At 47.9% G+C, this 18,958-nt stretch overlaps 1 protein-coding gene and 1 long non-coding RNA gene across 2 annotated transcripts in view; both read right to left on the bottom strand.

Annotated features, from left to right (window-relative positions):
• Positions 1-18,958, bottom strand: part of pdzd2 (PDZ domain containing 2) — a 293,772-nt gene that overhangs the window by 224,632 nt on the left and 50,182 nt on the right. The gene's annotated exons all lie outside the window — the stretch shown is intronic.
• On the bottom strand, positions 9,069-18,447 carry LOC148398434 (uncharacterized). Its single transcript, XR_015858449.1, has 2 exons — positions 14,129-18,447; positions 9,069-12,616 (listed from the first exon to the last, which is right to left on the bottom strand). It is a non-coding gene; the product is annotated as an uncharacterized LOC148398434 (long non-coding RNA).

Here is an 18,958-nt window from a genome sequence, read left to right as displayed (position 1 = left end):
GTAAATTTGCATTTGTCACATCTTTCAGTTTGAGTACTCTGATCATGCTATCTGCCAAGGAATGTTCTTCGTCTGCATTTTGTAACTCTTGGAGTAAATTTTATTGCCTTGTTGAACTGGGCAAATAGGAGTGTTTGCGGGAAGAGTTTGAGCACTTCCTAATGATTCCTCCTAACCAAAGACCATTTATGACAGGGGATATCCCATTTATTGCCTCCTGTTTTAAAGGAGATTATCTGATCTTGGTTGAATTTGTACTGGGGTAATGGACATTAAATGTCCTACATCAGATGGGCACTTTGTCCACAATTTTTCAGGAAGCCCAGCCAATTCCCCCTCCTCCTTTTCATTCAAACAAGTGTTGATTAGCCAGGGAAGCGCATAAGTGTGTGCCCTTAACACCTACACCACTTCCTCATAGCTTATTTAGTCACTTTTCAATCATCTTCCGATTGCTTCAAGCAAAAGTTTGAAAAGCTTGAGAAAATTTTAACTTAATGGTATAACGCCAAATGTATTAGAGAATCCATATGTCGTAAAGTGTTGTATTATTACTATCTTTAACTATCCTTCTGAAGCTTGACAACGCCCATGCCTCACACCTTGACAAACGTTTTGGGAGAATGTGTTTTTTACTACATATGATTCTATCATCATTTAATTTGACTTTCTTTCCAAAACGCTTCTCAATTTCCCAGTTCACACATCTTCTGCATGTGTTACTGGTTCTCCAGTTTTTTCTCTAGTTAATTATCAAACCAAAAACAACTTTTTTTTCTTAGCATTTAACTCACTAAAAATCACTCTTTCTTCAAAGTCGCTCTACTGGAGTCGCTCTCCATAGTAGTCTCCAACAACTTCAACCATTCAACCTGTATTTTCCTTTCATTCAGGCAATCATTCATCAATGCTCATTTGCATCTCACACACAGTCTCCAAAAAGGAGTCTTTCTATCACATTGGTCCCAATTTATCCAAGCTCTCCACACAACATTCATATACCATTTTCAACTCAAGGTTCCTGATAGAACAATCCACCAGTTCAAAAAAAACTTAACTCAAAATAAACTGCTGGCATATTAATCTGAATTGTTTTCTTTGTTTTTTAATTTAAAGAACTCAATCGCTTAGATTTAGCTCACATATTGAAGTTTGTATAATCTTATAACACAACCAATCAATTATTCCTATTAAATGTAGCATTGCAATGTCTTAAATTCACGATTTTGCTTCTTCCAATTCCTGAAAGCATGTTCTGTCATTTGTTTTTTTGGGGGGAATTTCTCATGAGGGCTCGACACTAACATGCACTAGTGTGGATCAGTTTCTGCCCGCAAACAGATTGCTCTCTTTTTCTCTCATTTTTATTTTTCAAAATTGTTTCTGCTTTGCGGTGCAAATTGAATAGACCAAAGTCTAGCAAATTTCTTTGCCCTAAAAGTCTAGCCAATTTTCATCATTTTAACACATACGCACACACATGCACAGCTCTCACGCGCAAAAGGCAGGTCCCAGCACCAATGATTCGTCACAGGCTGGCAATTTCCTGCAGTCGATCATGAGCTGGTCCCTGCCCACACACGCAAGGACAGCACATTCTAATTTAGTATTTTTCTTTTAGAAGCAATTTGCAATTCTTTACCACTTGATTTTCAAATTTTAACTTTAGTGTGCACACAATTTGGTCATTTGTCATTGGGCATACAAACAGCATTGTCATACTTCTTGTACGGACAGGAGCTTTAATAATCTGACAATGACATGTTTTGTTGTATGGACATCTATTATTTCTTTCTCTGTATGAGCATGAGCGGTCAAAGGGGAGGAAGCTTGTAATGCTGAAAATTTGACTTTTTCCTCTGCCTCTTCCTCCGCCCTTTGATGGGTTTTGTTTTTTATGACGACACTCTCTTGACCAGTGTCCATGTTTCCCACAGTTCCAACAGTTGTCTGAATCTGATGGGGGGTTTGATTTAAATGGTGGCTTGCGACCTTGTTGGTCTCTAACTCTTCCTCTGCCCCTTTGGGAACTTTGGAAGAAGACCGTTGTATCTTCATCTAGAGCATTACCATGATCATCTAGATGAAATACATCAGAACTGTCACCTTTTTTGATCACTTTATCAGTGTCTCTGACCCACTGCATGGTCGTTGTAACACAAGGAGTGTCCGCTTCCACCAAGCGTTTCCTCACCCAGTTGCCTAAGTCAGGGGGGAGACCAGTGAGGAGTGCATTTTTAAGATGTTCCTGATAAGCACTCTCAGCAGCATCATTAAATGGGATGCCACTGTGCACCATGAATTAAAATCTTAATTGAATGGCGGCCTCATCACTTTTTTTATCTTTCTATTTTTCGTCTTTTTTGTCTTCTCTCTTGTGATGCTTTCAACCACACTCTAGCACAATGCACTTCTCTCTCTTTTCTTTCCTTTCTCAATCCCTTTGGCTTCTTAGCCACACTCTCCTCCAAAATGTCTACCACAACGTTCCACATTTCAACTTTCCTTGTACTCCATACTTTTTCTTCCACTTCGGAATGTATCGCATAAAATTAGAAAATCTACTCGCTATATACTTCTCATCTTCTTCAAGAGCTAGAGATTTACTGTTTTTATTTCCCATCTTAATTTTAGTCGTTTTGGTTTTTACAGTTTTTTTTTTCTTTGAGGATCCCCAATGCAGGTTTAAATTGACCTTTCAACAAATTACTAGCCTGTGTTATTGCCGAGAATCAATGCTAGAACTCCTATTTAGTCAATTTATCCTACCAGTCTCACTCTCAACCACACAAGTTTTTTATCCATGCCTACGCGAAGTCCTCTTTAAAAAAAGAGCTGCTTCATCCGCAGGGGGGACTGTATAACACCCCCTCCTTCTCTGGGAACTAAAGACAACAGTCCTGTTACCCAGCCCTGCCAACACGAAGTTGTACTTTTTAGAACAGTGGTTGTCAAATGCCCCTCCGTGAGTCGTCACCTTACCGTGGTGGAGGTGTTTGCGTGCCCCTATGATCCTAGGAGAAATGTTGTCGGGGGCTTCATGCCCTTGGTAGGGTCACCCATGGCAAACGGGTCCTAGGTGAGGGGCCAGACAAAGCACAGCTCACAGAAGCCCCTTATGAGTAAAATGAATGGACTTCGTTTTCCCTCGCCCGGACGCGGGTCACCTGGGCCCACCTCTGGAGCCAGGCCTGGAGGCGGGGCTCGAAGGCGAGCGTCTGGTGGCCGGGCCTTCGCCCATGGGGCCTGGCCGGGCATAGCCTGAAAAGGAAACGTGGGTCCCCCTTCCCATGGGCTCACCACCTGTGGGGGGGGCCAAAGGGGTCAGGTACAGTGTGAGCTGGGCGGCAGCCAAAGGCAGGGACCTTGGCGGTCTGATCCCCGGCTGCAGAAGCTGGCTCTTGGGACATGGAATGTCACCTCTCTGGCTGGAAAGGAGCCCGAGCTGGTGTGCGAGGCAGAAAAATTCCGACTAGATATACTCGGCCTAGCCTCCACGCACAGTTTGGGTTCCGGTACAAGCCCTCTCGAGAGGGGCTGGACTCTCTTCCACTCTGGAGTTGCCCACGGTGAGAGCAGGTGTGGGTATACTTATTGCCCCCCGGCTGGGCGCCTGCACATTGGGGTTCACCGCGGTGAACGGGAGGGTAGCCTCCCTCCGCCTTCGGGTGGAGGGATGAGTCCTGACTGTTGTTTGTGTCTATGCACCAAACGGCAGCTCAGAGTACCCACCCTTCTTGGAGTCCCCGGAAGAAGCGCTGGAGAGAGCTCCTTCCGGGGACTCCATCATTCTACTGGGTGACTTCAATGTTCACGTGGGCAATTACAGTGAGACCTGGAAGGGTGTGATTAGGAGGAACGGCCCCCCTGATCTGAACCAGAGCGGTGTTCTATTATTGGATTTCTGTGATCGACACGGATTTTCAACAATGAACACCATTTCAAACATAAGGGTGTCCATGTTTGCACTTGGCACCAGGACACCCTAGGCCGCAGTTTGATGATCGACTTTGTAGTCGTGTAATCAGATTTGCGGCCGCATGTTTTGGACACTCGGGTGAAGAGAGGGGCGAAGCTGTCAACTGATCACCACCTGATGGTGGGTTGGCTCCGATGGTGGGGGAAGATGCCGGTCCGACCTGGCAGACCCAAACGCTCTGTGAGGGTCCGCTGGAAACGTCTGGGGGAATCTCCTGTCAGGAAGAGCTTCAACTCCCACCTCCGGCAGAGCTTTTCCCACATCCCGGGAGAGGCGGGGGACATTGAGTCTGAGTGGACCATGTTCTGCGCCTCCATTGCTGAGGCGGCCGACCGAAGCTGTGGCCGTAAAGTCGTTGGTGCCTGTCATGGTGGCAATCCCTGAACCCGCTGGTGGACACCGGCGGTAAGGGATGCCGTCAGGCTGAATAAGGAGTCCTATCGGGCCGTTTTGGCCTGCGGGACTCCGGAGGCAGCTGACAGGTACCGGATGGCCAAGCGGAACGCGGCTTCGGCGGTTGCTGAGGCAAAAACCCAGGCGTGGGAGGAGTTTGGTGAGGCCATGGAGAATGACTTTCAGACGGCTTCGAGGAAATTCTGGTCCACCATCCGGCGTCTCAGGAGGGGGAAGCAGTGCAACGTCAACACTGTTTACAGTGGGGATGGCGTGCTGCTGACCTCGACTCGGGACGTCGTGAGTCGGTGGGGAGAATACTTCGAAGACCTCCTCAATTCCACCTACACGTCTTCCATTGAGGAAGCAGGGCCTGGAGACTCTGAGGAGGATTCTCCAATCTCTGGGGTCGAAGTCTCTGAGGTAGTTAAAAAAACTCCTCGGTGGCAAGGCCCGGGGGTGGATGAGATCCACCCGGAGTTCTTAAAGGCTCTGGATGTTGTGGGGCTGCCATGGCTGACACGCCTCTACCACACTTTGTGGACATTGGGGACAGTGCCTCTGGATTGGCAGACTGGGGTGGTGGTTCCCCTCTTTAAGAAGGGGGACCGGAGTGTGTGTTCCAATTACAGGGGAATCACACTCCTCAGCCTCCCCGGTAAGGTCTATTCAGGGGTGCTGGAGAGGAGGGTCTGTTGGGAGGTCGAACCTCCGATTCAGGAGGAACAGTGTGGCTTTCGTCCTGGCCGTGGAACAGTGGACCAGCTCTACATCCTCGGCAGGATCCTCGAGGGTGTATGGGAGCTCGCCCAACCAGTCCACATGTGTTTTGTGGACTTGGAGTAGGCGTTCGACCGTGTCCCTCGGGAGGTTCTGTGGAGGGTGCTTCGGGAGTACGAGGTGCCGAGCCAACTGATAAGGGCGGTTCGGTCGCTGTATCAGCGATGCCAGAGTCTGGTCCGCATTTCCGGCAGTAAGTCAGACTCCGCCAAGGCTGCCCTTTGTCACCGATTCTGTTCATAGATTTTATGGACAGAATTTCTCGGCGCAGCCGAGGAGTTTAGGGTGTCCGGTTTGGGGACCTCAGCATCCCGTCTCTGCTTTTTGCCGATGACGTGGTGCTGTTGGCTTCTTCAGGCCGTGATCTCCAGCTCTCGCTGGAACAGTTCGCAGCCGAGTGTGAAGCGGTTGGGATGAAGGTCAGCACCTCCAAATTCGAGTCCATGGTCCTCGATTGGAAAAGGGTGGAATGCCCTCTCAAGTTCAAGTACGTATCTTGGAGTCTTGTTCACGAGTGAGGGGAGGATGGAGCGCGAGATCAACAGGCGGATCGGTGCCGCGTCTGCAGTAATGCGGACCCTGCACCGGTCCGTTGTGGTGAAGATAGAGCTAAGCAGAAAGGCAAAGCTCTCAATTTACCGGTCGATTTACGTTCCTACCCTCACCTATGGTCATGAGCTATGGGTCGTGACCGACAGAACGAGATCCCGGATACAAGCGGCCGAAATTAGTTTTCTCCGCAGGATGTCCGGGCTCTTCCTTAGAGATAGGGTGAGAAGCTCGGTCATCCGGGAGAGACTCGGAGTAGAGTCGCTACTCCTCCACGTTGAGAGGAGCCAGATGAGGTGGCTCGGGCATGTTATCAGGATGACTTCTGGACGCCTCCCTGGGGAGATGTTCCGGGCATTTCCCACCTGTAGGAGACCCCGGGGATGACCCAGGACGCGCTGGAGAGACTATTTAATTTTATTGCTTAAATCGCATTTTCTCGACGAGCTGAGCACGTTTTCTGAATTGTGCTCCTCCCGTCACTCTGGTTAGGTTGGCATAGTAAAAAGTACTCTTGGGGGCTTTAGAGTGCCGAGTTGACCACTGCGCATGAAGAAATGGCCTGGGAACGCCTTGGGATCCCCTGGGATGAGCTGGATGAAGTGGTTGGGGGAGGGAAGTCTGGGAGTCCCTCCTAAAGCTGCTGCCCCCGCGACCCGACCCCGGATAAGCGGAAGAATATGGATGGATGGATGGATGGATGGATGGATGGATGGATGGATGGATGGATGGATGGATGGATGGATGGATGGATGTAAAATGGGGGTACACGGAGGTACTCTAGGGGGTACGTGAGATTTTACAAAAATACATAAAACAGTTTGAGAACCACTGCTCCAGAAGAGCCACTTCATCCGGAGGGGGACTCTACAACACCCCCTCCTTCCACAAGACTTAAGATCTTCCGTCCTGCCTATTTACTTGTACTTTTCTCTGTGCAGTTACCTTTTACGCGTTTCACAACAACACAATCACAAAACTTTAGGGCTTTAACTTACTTGTCCCCTGGTTCATTGCACTGCCGGATCCCGTCAATCAACCTCTGTCAGACGAAGGCAGAATTAAGATGCTGGGCCAGCGAAGAATTTTCTTCCCAGGTCTTTCTTTTCCTGGTCCTCCTAATGGACCCTGGCTTGTCGACAATGCAGCACGTCGTCCTCCGTCGGCCAGATGGCGGGTATGAGAGAATCCAGGTCACGGCACCAAAACGTTAGAGTGGTGCTCACTCTAACTTATTTTTGCAAGAATCACACGGGAGACAGTATGCCCTTTTAAACACTTGCAAGTGGAGAGTCATTCTTCGCTGTGCATACAGCGGTGATCGAATGAGGTCTGACTTTGGATTCTTCCAAGAGAGTATTTATTGAGAGAAAGCAGGGTGGGGGTGACATTAGACATGTTTGGTGGTCACCTCAGCAACTGGTTAATGAGTGCGGAGGGTCCCAGCTCATTGTTTTACAAGGTCGTGGAAACAGAGACTAGTGGAGCATTTTAGATGACTAACTAAGCAAGAATGTTTCTACACCATTTGGAAAGTTTCAACAACTGAATGGTTAAACTTTTCAGAGTCAAGGAAAGATAAAAGGTTTAAACAAAGTTAATAATTCTAGTTTACATTCCAACATAATCATACGATCTAGATAATCTGTAAACCCTAACACCTTCCATTGACACACTGTGCCATAGACGCGTCACACAACGGGCAGTGAAAATCACCTCTGACCCCTCTCATCCTGCATATAACGTGTTCACACTTTTGCCCTCTGGAAGACGCTACAGAGACATGAGCATGTCATGCTGTACCAAAAACAAATTCCACCCACTTGTTGTGTGGTCATTAATAAATGAATCTGAATCTGAATGCACACTGTGATAAAGGGTGTTGATCCGTTGAGGCCAGACCATCCCTCATAACACAAATACATACGTATCACTTGGTATGCTTTATTGAGTAAGCATTCAAGCTTACACAGCATGGAGTTGGAACATATGGATAACAATGATCACACGGTCAAAATACGCACTTGCCTAATACTTTTGCACAGAGTTTAATGGTCTATCCATCCTTGTCATTTTAAAAGAGCTTATGTCACCAGTCCGTCTCTCCGTCCATCGCCAGTCCGTGGGGGAGGTGTGAACCTGTGGTCGAGTTTCTTTCATCAGGTGACGTAGACGTATACACTTGGCAATAATCATGTCCCTACCAAGATTTAGTATTTTATTCTTAGTTTTTGACATCTTCAATCAATTCCTTCCAGTTCGATTATCGCGGCTTCAGCAGATTTTTTTCCCAAAAAGAAATTCACAAATTCAAAAATAAACCACCTAAATTGAGGAATTATGGCACGAAAGTTGCCCACACGCCAGCAGAACGCAGGGAGTGTCCACACAATTGCAGTATGTCCACTTGTACCTTTTCATAAAAAAATGTTGTTATAATAATAATTCTAAAAACATATTTACAGTATTTTATCTTGTTAGAAAAAATGTTATAATAATAAAAAAGTTCAAAACACATTTATAGAATGTACATTTGTACCTTGTTATAAAAAAGTTGTCAGAATAATAAAAGAGTTCTAAAAACATATTTACAGTATGTATACTTTAGCTACATATATGTACATACATATGTCACACACACACACACGTGCGCGCGCACACAAACACACACGCACACACACGTACACACACGCACGCACACGGCCACACGCACACACGCACACACAAACACACACACACACACACACACACACACACACACTCGTATGATATTTATATCTATATTATATATGCATTGTTTTCTGGATATCATTTATACATCATATTAATATACTATTTACATGTTTGAAACCATTTAATGTTATAATGATAACATATGCACTTATATGGTTTAATATACCGTAATTTCCGGACTATAAGTCGCGTTTTTTTTCATAGTTTGGGTGGGGGGGCGACTTATACTCAGGAGCGACTTATATATATATTTTTTCACAAATTTTTACTTGATCATTAAGACATCACTTAAAAGTATAGTTGACCATTTCCCATGTTATTTTTAGTATAGTTGATCACTTAACATGCTTATATATCTTTATTTTGAACATATTCAAAACATAAAAAATAGGGAAAACATCAAATAAAGCAATTAACACTTTAAAGCACCATATCCAAGTCCACTGTCTGTTTGCTCCTCTTATATGTATTATTATTATTTATTATTATTTGTTTATTTATCATTTATTCAACACTCTTATTTATTCATTGTTTATGCCTTCTTGGGTTTTTTGTGTTGCTTGTATGCATATGTGTACTATCTCACCGAGGGATAGTGGGAACGTAAACGACTCTTTGTGTGTCTTGGTATATGAAAAAAAAATCGACAATAAAGCAGACTTTGTCTTTGATAAAACAACCAAATAAACAAAACAAAAAACTACATCTGAAAAAAATTATATTTTCTGACGAAACTGGATGAGGGCGCTTTAAATTTCACCGTTGGCCGTGACTCATCAACTGGGTGGGCTTAAGAAAAATGGCACCAAAAAGAAAGTCATATTTTGCAAGTTACAAACTTCAAGTTGTAAAATATGCAGCTGAAAACAGTAATCGAGCAGCAGAAAGAAAGTTTGGAGAACCGTGATGTACCAATGGATTACTATTTCAAGTGACGTCAGTGGCACCGCGCGGCGCGACCCACGTAAGGACTACCGGTATCATTAGCGGTGATCATTTCTAAGTGACACGGAGGACAAAGAGTTTAAAGGAATTAAGGATTTGGAGTGACACAGAAGGTTTGAAAAACTATTATGGCTTTTACGCACACCCGGTCCTACTCTACTGAGTTGGGGGCCGGCGCTCGGCCGAGTGGCTGTCCGCCAACGGTGCATGGGGCTCGGACATGGCCATTACGCACGCCCGGTCCTCTGCCATGGAGCTCTCGTGTCTGGAAGTCCACACCCCCACACGCTTGGAAGTTTGTTTTGTGGAATAAAGAGCCGTTTACCAAACCCAAGTCTATCCTTGTACTTTGTTAACGCTACAATATAGTTATATACTAGATCTGTGGAATAAAGACGAGGCTGACGTCAGGGCGCACGCGCGGCGATGTTGACAAAGGACGAGGAATTTGATCGATGGATTTAATGGATTTAAAGTGCACGGATGGTTTGATAATATTATTGCTTATATTATAGTTATTTGAAATATAGTTTATCTATCGTTATATGAGCCTGTGGAATATTTTGAAGTGCAAGTGCCCTCAGCCGCGCACAGCCATTGTTGACAAAGAACGATCGATGGATTTAATGAATTGGAGTGACACCGATGGTTTTATAAACATGTTATTTATGTAATGGTTGTCCTAAATCACTCTACATGTTACGTCAGGCCCGTTCTCAGCTCCTCATTTGTGTTTGTCACGTTAGCATACCTATCGTTTAGCCTGTTGCTATCGTATCGAACGATTGATGGATTTAATGAATTGGAGTGACACCGATGGTTTTATAAACATGTTATTCATGTAATAGTTGTCCTTAATCACTCTATATGTTACATCAGGTTTGTCCAGGTCCCACTCAGCTCTGTTTGTGTTTGTCACGTTAGCATACCTATCGTTTAGCCTGTTGTTGCTATCGTTTAGCCTGTTGTTGCTCGTTCATGACTGTTTTTGGTGTGGGATTTTGTCGAATAAATTGCCCCCCAAAATGCGACTTATACTCTGGAGCGACTTATATATGTTTTTTTTCACTTTTTGGGGCAATTTATGGCTGGTGCGACTTGTACTCCGGAGCGACTTATAGTCCGGAAAATACGGTACACTTATTGATACACAAACAATGTATGTATGTTAAAAAAAAGGGTGACGCTACTTCATGGATTTTCACATATTGCGGGTGGTCTTGGAACCAATTATCCGCGATAAACGAGGGATTACTATGAAGAGGTGTTGCCTCTCTCTACTGTCCAACAAGGAATGGACAAGGTATATGGGGCGGGCGTGTCCTTCATGATTTCTCCAACTCACACAGTATAGTATTCAGAAGGCCTTCACCACAGAGCAGCTGAGTTTAGCAGAGCATTCCCACCCAGTTGCTTCGCTTCAACAGAATTATAAACATCTGGCAGGTTTGTGCTCCTGCTGCTGGGTAGAGTCCGTCCCCTGCTGCTTATTGGCTCAGACTATTTGCACCTCATTTCACCTATGTATAGAGCCAGACTAGGACCACCTGGTGGACCAGCAGCTGTCAAGATACGCCTTGGGTGGACTCTACAAGGTCCAGCTCAAGCCATTGAGTCAAGCGCCAATGTGAGTCACTGTCTCTTTACATCCGCACCATCACCCACAGAGATGTTCACATGTGTTGAGAAGTTATGGCAGATGGATGTGCTCACTTACCGCAGTGAGAAGCTAGCTGTTAGGTCGAGACTGGACCAAGAAGCAGTTAAACTCCTCCAAGAGCAGACGGTGCGAGTCAATGTCGCTGGCACTGAATGTTACGCCACACCCCTCCTCCGAGTGAAGAACATGCTTCTCCTCACAACCCGTCCCGAAGCAGTATTGCCACTCTTGAAAAGTACAGAGAAGCGCTTAGCCAAATCGCCAGAACAAGCAGCTGCCTACCAAGAAGAGATAAAGAAGCTTGTAGATTCTGGCTATGTTGTGAGGTTGGATGACCATCAAGTAGAGCGGAGCAGAAGCCTGGTATATATACCACCATCTGGTCCAACATAATGGAAAGAATCGGGTGGTGTACAACTGCTCATTTCAGCACCAAGGTCACAACCTCAACCAGCTCCTACTACCTGGTCCCACTCTCGACCCCCCCACCCCTTGCTTGCTGTGCTCCTACGCTCCAGAGAATATGCCATTGACTTTAGCAGTGACATCCACAACATGTTCCATCAGGTGAGGCTCTTACCAGCAGATCGACCACTACTGCGATTCTTATGGAGGGACATGCAGAGGGACCGACCACCTGATGTGTACGATTGGCAGGTGCTTCCATTTGGAACAACTTGCAGCCCCTGCTGTGCAACATTCGTGCTACAGAAGCACGTCACTGACCACAGCCAAGCAGATGATCACCCCAGTGTATGAGATGCCATCAACAAGTCCTTTTATGTGGATAACTGTCTACTGAGTCTCACTTGTCCAGGAGCTGCAAAGGCTCTTGTGGACACACTCTGCCACCTGCTGGTCGATGGTGGATTCGAGCTGAGGCAGTGGGCAAGCAACATCCCTAGTGTTATCGACCATTTGCCACCCACCATCAGGTCATCCAGTTGTGAGCTGTGGCTTAGCGAAGGCCAACCTGACGTACAAGAACCGGATTACACGTGGACTACAATGGAACTGTAAGTCTGACACACTCACCTATAGACAAATAATAATAATAATAATAAATCGGTTTTATATAGAGCTTTTCTAAAGACTCAAAGCCGCTTTACATAGAAAATTCACACGCACACACACACACACACACGCACACACACACACACACACACACACACACACACACACATACACACACACACACACACACACACACACACACATACAGGCATCAAGATGGTGGCGCGTGCACACGCAGCGACCTCTCTCTGTCCCGCCCGTACGGTGTTTTGTTCGTTTAATGAGTGTTTGTCCGACAGTTTCATGTCTTCGTCTCGTCGTGATACGTCGTGCTACAGGTACAGCAGGCAGGTTCTGCTCGACATCGGCGAAAGTGGGTTTTGTGGCGTTCTGGACTTTGATGCGGAGACTGCTCCGTCCTGGTGCGTCGCCGGTCTTGCCTGCTATTCCTCCCCCGGTCGGAATGCGTCGGTAGCGGTGTGCAAGGAGGCGTCCGGGCCAGGCTGGCGGCCAACCCAGCTCGCCCGGCCGTGCCTTCCATTCTTCTGGCGAATGTTCGTTCGCTGGACAACAAGATGGATTACATTCGGCAGCTGACATCCACGAACCGGACAGTGCGTAACTGCTGTGTGCTCGTGTTCACTGGAGCGGCTAGTGTGCTATCGGGCGGACCGTGCCATGGTGAGAGGGGGAAAGTCGCGAGGAGGAATATGCGTCTACGTCCGTGACGAATGGTGCCGGGACTCCGTAGTGCTATGCAGGCACTGCTCGCCACTGGCGGAGTTTGTGGTCATTAAGTGCCGTCCTTTTTACCTGCCGAGGGAATTTACTGTGATTCTGCTAGTCGCGGTATACATCCCGCCTTCCAACATCGAAGGCGACAGGATCACGGCTCTTAGTGAACTGTACCAGGCCGTCAGTGAACAACAGACGGCGCACCCTGACGGTTTCACCATCTTCGCTGGGGACTTTAATCATGCTAACCTGAAGTCTGTTTTTCCGAGGCTTCACCAGCATGTTAATTTTCCAACACGTGGTGACAGCTTCCAGGACCTGGTCTACTCTACACATAAAGGAGCTTTCAAGGCTGCCCCCCTCCCCCATCTTGGACTTTCTGACCATCTCACTGTTATGCTTTTGCCTGCATACAGACAAAGGGTGAAGGCGTCCAGGCCGGTTCGCAGGCGGGTACGGGTGTGGCCTGAGGGTGCCTCTGATGCGCTTCGAGACTGCTTTGGCCCTACTGACTGGGACATGTTTAAGTGGGCGGCCACTTGCAACGATCAGACAGACATAGAGGAGTATACTGACTCTGTTTCCTCTTACGTCACAAATTGCATTGATGATGTGACTCACTCGAAGTCCATCATCACTCGGGCTAACTGGAAGCCATGGCGTATGGGGGCTGTCCTCAGGCTGCTGAGGGCCAGGGACGATGCCTTCAGAGCGGGGGATGAGGCTGGCTTGAGGGCAGCGAGGGCCGGCCTGTCCCGGGGCATCACGGGAGCGAAAAGGGCGTTCTCTTGCAAGATTACCCCCCACTTCAAGTACAGCAGGGACGCACGGAGCCTATGACAGGGCATTCAGACCATGACGGACTACAAGCCCACGCCGCAGAGCTGTGAGGGCGATGTCCGTCTGCTCAACGATCTTAACCGCTTCTATGCTCGCTTCGACGCTCAGAACAGCACTTGCCCACTGAAGACCACTCCCCCTCCACACGAGCAGCCCCTGTGCCTCTCTGCTGACAGCGTGAGGAGGGCGCTTGCCGCTATCAACACCCGTAAGGCGACGGGCCCTGACAACATCCCAGATCGAGCGCTGAAGGACTGCGCTGGGGAGCTGGCGGGTGTCTTCACGGACGTCTTTAACATTTCCCTGCGGCAGGCCATCGTCCCTTCGTGTTTCAAGGCTGCCACCATCATACCTGTGCCGAAGAAGCCTGCTCCGTCCTGCTTCAATGACTACCGCCCCGTGGCACTGACGCCCATCATTATGAAGTGCTTTGAGCGGCTTGTCTTGGAGCACATCAGATTCATTCTACTCTCCACCTTAGACCCTTCCAGTTTGCGTACCGGGCCAAACGGTCCTCTGAGGATGCCATCTGCTCTGCCCTTCACTCGGCCCTCTCCCACCTGGAGAGAAGAAACTCGTATGTGAGATTGCTGTTTGTGGACCTCAGTTCTGCCTTTAACACATTGTGCCACAAAAACTCATCTGCAAACTCGACAAGCTGGGCCTCAGTACCTACCTCTGCAACTGGCTACTGGACTTCCTCTGTCAGAGGCCTCAGGTGATACGTGTTGGCGACAAAATCTCCGCCAGCATCACGATGAGCACGGGGGCCCCCCAAGGCTGTGTGCTCAGTCCGCTGCTCTTCACCCTGCTGACGCATGACTGCACTGCGTCCTACAGCGACAACCGCATAGTGAAGTTCGCTGATGACACGGCTCTGGTGGGTCTCATCACCAAGGGCGACGAGACTCAGTACAGGTTGGAGGTTGACCTTCTGACCGCGTGGTGCAGGGACAACAACCTCCTGCTGAACGTCAACAAGACCAAGGAAATTGTTGTTGACTTCCGGAAGGGTCACACCAAACACTTGCCACTGACCATCGACAGTGCTGTTGTGGAGAGGGTGAGCAGCACCAAATTCCTGGGGGTGCCCATCGGTGAAGACCTCACCTGGTCCGCCAACACCGCGTCACTGGCGAAGAAAGCTCAGCGCCGCCTGTACTTCCTGTGGAAACTCAGGCGAGCAAGGGCTCCTCCGGCCGTCATGACTACATTCTACCGTGGCACCATTGAGAGCGTCCTCTCCAGTTGTATCGCTGTCTGGGGTGGTGGCTGCACTGAATACAACATGAAGGCCCTGCAGCGCATAGTGAACACGGCTGGTAAGATTATTGGTGCTTCACTCCCCTCCCTGAAGGGCATTTACACCTCCCATCTCGCCCGCAAGGCGGCCACGATTGTGGGGGCAGCAATGGCAAAGGCTCTATCCGCAATGGTCCGGTATTTGGTCGAGGTAAATGGGGTGAGCAAGTTGGCGTCAGCAGAGCGGAGTCGGGGGGTGGGGGTATAGCTGTGCAGGACTTCAGATAGGTAGGTGGGGGCATGGTTGTTTAGGGCCTTATATGTGGTGACAAGGATCTTGAAATGTATGTGCTGTTTTATGGGGAGCCAGTGAAGATGACGGAGGACAGGGGTGATGTGCTGTCTGCTGGGTGAGCGGGTGAGCAGTCGGGCAGGAGAGTTTTGAACATATTGCAGTTTGTGAAGGACAGTTGAGGGGAGACCGTATAGGATGCTGTTGCAGTAATCCAGTCTGGAGTCAATAAATGCATGAACTAATGTCTCTGCTGCAGGGGTGGAAAGAAAGGGACGTAGGTGTTCAATGTTTTGTAGATGGAAGAAGGATGTTTTGGTGACGTGGTTGATATGTGGTTTGCTCTTGTGGGATTCATTTAAAGTCGAAGATTTCTGACTAGAAGGGAGGGAGTGACAGAGTGGCCGTCAATGCAGAGTGTGAAGTTGTGGTAGGTGGGGAGGCTGGATTTAGGACAGAAGATGATGAATTCCATTTTGTTACGGTTTAGTTTGAGAACGTTTTGAGTCTTCCAGTCTTTAATGTCTGTGAGGCAGCGAGTGAGGGTGGAAAGAATGGCAGGGGAGATGGTTTTGGTGGAGATGTAGAGTTGATTATCATCAGCGTAACAGTGGAAATTGAAACCATGGCGTTGATGATGTGTCCAATGGGAAGCATGTACAGAGTGAAAAGAATGGGGCCCAGAACTGACCCTTGAAGGACTCCGTGTGCAACAGGGTTGGTGTAGGATTTGTGTTGGTCAATGGTGATGAAGTGAAATCTGTCAGACAGGTAGGATTTGAACCAGGAGAGGACGGTGTTGGTGATACCAATGGATTCTAGGCGGTTGAGAAGAATGGAAGGGTTTACTGTGTCGAAAGCACCACTGAGGTCAAGGAGGAGAAGGATAGTGAGAGAACCAGAGTCAGAGTAAAGCAGGGGATCGTTAGTGACTTTAAGTAGGGCCGTTTCAGTGCTGTGGTGTGTACGGAAACCAGATTAGAATGGTTCATACAGGTTATTTGAAAATAGGTGGGTCTTGAGTTGAGATGTGACGGTTCTTTCCAGTAGTTTTGATAGAAATGTGAGATTAGAGATGGGTCTGTAGTTGTTGGGGTCCTCAGGGTCAAGGCAGGTTTTTTTGAGGAGAGGAGTGATGGCTGCAAGCTTAAGAGGTGAGAGGACTGTGCCAGAGGTGAGGGAGGAATTGATGATGTCTATGATGAGTGGAGCAATGGGGGTGAGGCAGTCTTTAACTAATTGGGATGGCAGGGGGGCGAGTTAGAGGATTACATGGTGGAGAGTATTTGGGAGACATAAGCAGAAGTTATGGGGGAAAAGTTGATAGCCAGGGGACGGATGATGAAAAGACTGTGGGTTTAGGTTGTGGGGTACTAGAGGGGGAGGATAAGAGCAGGTGGTAGATGTTTTCTATTTTTGAGTTGAAAAACGACAAAAGAGTGTTGCATTTCTCTGGAATTGAATGATGATGAAGTATTGTCGTGGGGTTTGAGGAGTTTGTTTATGGTCGAAAACAGGGAACGTGGGTTTCAAGAACCAGAGTGGATGATACCAGAGTAGTAAGATGAGCGGGCTTTGTTGAAGGCTGATTAGTAGTGATGCATAAGGTCTTTGTAGGCAAGGGCATGGACTGTGAGACTGGTTTTCTTGCATAATCGTTCTAGCTATCGAAGTTGTTTCCTACGTTTATGGAGTTCTGGGTTGAACCAGGGTGTGGAGTGAGTAAAGGTGACTGTTTTGGTTTTCAGAGGAGCCACTGTGTTGAAGGAGGTAGACATAATGTTGTTGTAAGTGTTGACAAGGTCCGTGGGCGTTGGGTTTTCCGGGGTGGCGAAGGCGGAAAGGGGTTTTAATATGCAGGTGGAGAGAGTGTCTAAGCAGATGGACTTAAGGCTGTGACAGATGATTGTGCGGTTTTGTTTTGGTTTGAGGGTGGGGGTGTCAATGTCAAATAAGATGGCTAGGTGGTCAGATCTTGTGAGGTCAAAGCTAGAAATGTTGTGGATGTGGATGCCAGTGCTGCAGACCAGGTCTAGGGTCTGTCCATGCTTGTGGGTAGGGAAGGTAATGTGTTGAGTGAAGCCGGAGCAGTTGAGGAAATCCAGGAAGTCCATAGAATGTTTACAGTCAGGGGAGTCAATGTGCAGGTTAAAATCACCAAGAAGCAGGAGGGATGACGAAACAGAGAAGAGTGCAGTGATGAAGCCGCAGCAGCGCTGGGCGGCGATGCAGGGCCGCCAAGGAGCCCACCACTTCCAGGTCGCGTCGATGGCTCCCACGCCAAGCCTCATGGCACCAACAAGTCCAGCCAGCACACAGCAGACACAGATCACGCCGAGGTTTTTGAAACTGTAACCTCGGTATTTTGGCGGCTAATCCAGTTTGAGATTGAGGTAAAAATGTGTCGAAGTCATAGTCGGAGCAGCGAGAAGCAGCAGCCAGGTGCACCCCCGTCCTCACGCATGCTCAGTGAGACACGTTGACTGCTTGGTGGTTACAATGAGAAACATTTATAAAGTTTTAGCCAGCCAGTATGACCCTCTTGGCTACATTGTGCCTTAGACCACCCGAGCCAAAGTTATCGTATGGGACAGTGACGAGAATGCGTACGGACAGGAGGTGGAGCGGCTGGTCCACTCGTGCAGCCAAAACCACCTGGAGCTGAACCCGCTCAAGACTGCGGAGATGACAGTGGACTTCAGGAGAGACCCTTCACCATTTCCACCCCTCACTATCCTCAGTAATGCTATTTCCTCCACAGGCACCTTCAAGTTCCTGGGATCCACAATCTCTCGGGACCTGTAATGGACCGGCCACATGAACTCTGTCCGGAAGAAGGCCCAGCAGAGTCTGTACTTTCTGAGACAGCTCAGGAAGTTCAACCTGCCACAGGAGCTGCTGAAGACCTTCTACACTGCCATCATCCGGTCTATCCTCTGCACCTCCATCATTGTCTGGTTTGGATCGGTCACCAAACAAGACAAGCACAGACTGCAACGGACAATCAGGACAGGAAAACCAGGAAAAGATAATCGAGATCAACCTCCCATGTTAGGGTTTTCCAGGTTATCTTTATCATAGGATTATGTTGGAATGCAACAGGTAATAAATACCTTACCTTGTCCTCCTTATCACAAGATCGTAAAACATCCCCTGAGATGTTCAGACTAGAGGACAAGGGCTTTCTACTCAGCCTACTCATCCCCCCACTCTGTTTCTCTTAATAAATATCCTCTTGCAGGAAGGAGAGTCCAGAGCTCTATTCGAACATCGCTGCACGCACAGCGACGAATGGACTCTCCACCTGCAGGTGTCCAAAAGGACTTACTTGTCTCCCGTGTGGTTCTTGCAAAATAAGTTGGAGTGAGCAAATCTCTAACATCCCATCTATCCAAGACTTGTACCTGTCCAGAACTAGGAAATGTGCAAGCAACATCTGTACAGACCCTTCTCACTCAGGTCACAGTCTGTTCGAACTACTCCCCTCCGGACGGCGGTACAGAACGGTGTACGCCAAAACCAGCAGACACAGACACAGCTTCTTTCCCCAGGATGTCGCTCTGATGAACTCACACCACTCATAGAGTCTCAGAGACATCACTGGGCAATCATATCCTGTTCTTGCCACTTAAATGTTGTTCGTAACCTGAATGTTGTTAGTCACTTAAAAGACTAAGATCAACCGGAGTCAAATTCTTTGTTTTTGCATGCACAAACCTGGCCAATAAAGTTTATTCTGATACTGTGGAAGAAGAATAGAGAATGGGATGACCCACAGCTTCCACAGGAGCTGATG

The sequence above is a fragment of the Syngnathus floridae genome, chromosome 5, assembly GCF_059516105.1.
Source record: "Syngnathus floridae isolate MCC-2025c chromosome 5, RoL_Sflo_1.0, whole genome shotgun sequence".
In the NCBI taxonomy this organism is placed as follows: domain Eukaryota; kingdom Metazoa; phylum Chordata; class Actinopteri; order Syngnathiformes; family Syngnathidae; genus Syngnathus; species Syngnathus floridae.
Note: the sequence above shows the minus strand (reverse complement) of the source record. Positions and strands in the feature narration are given on the sequence as shown.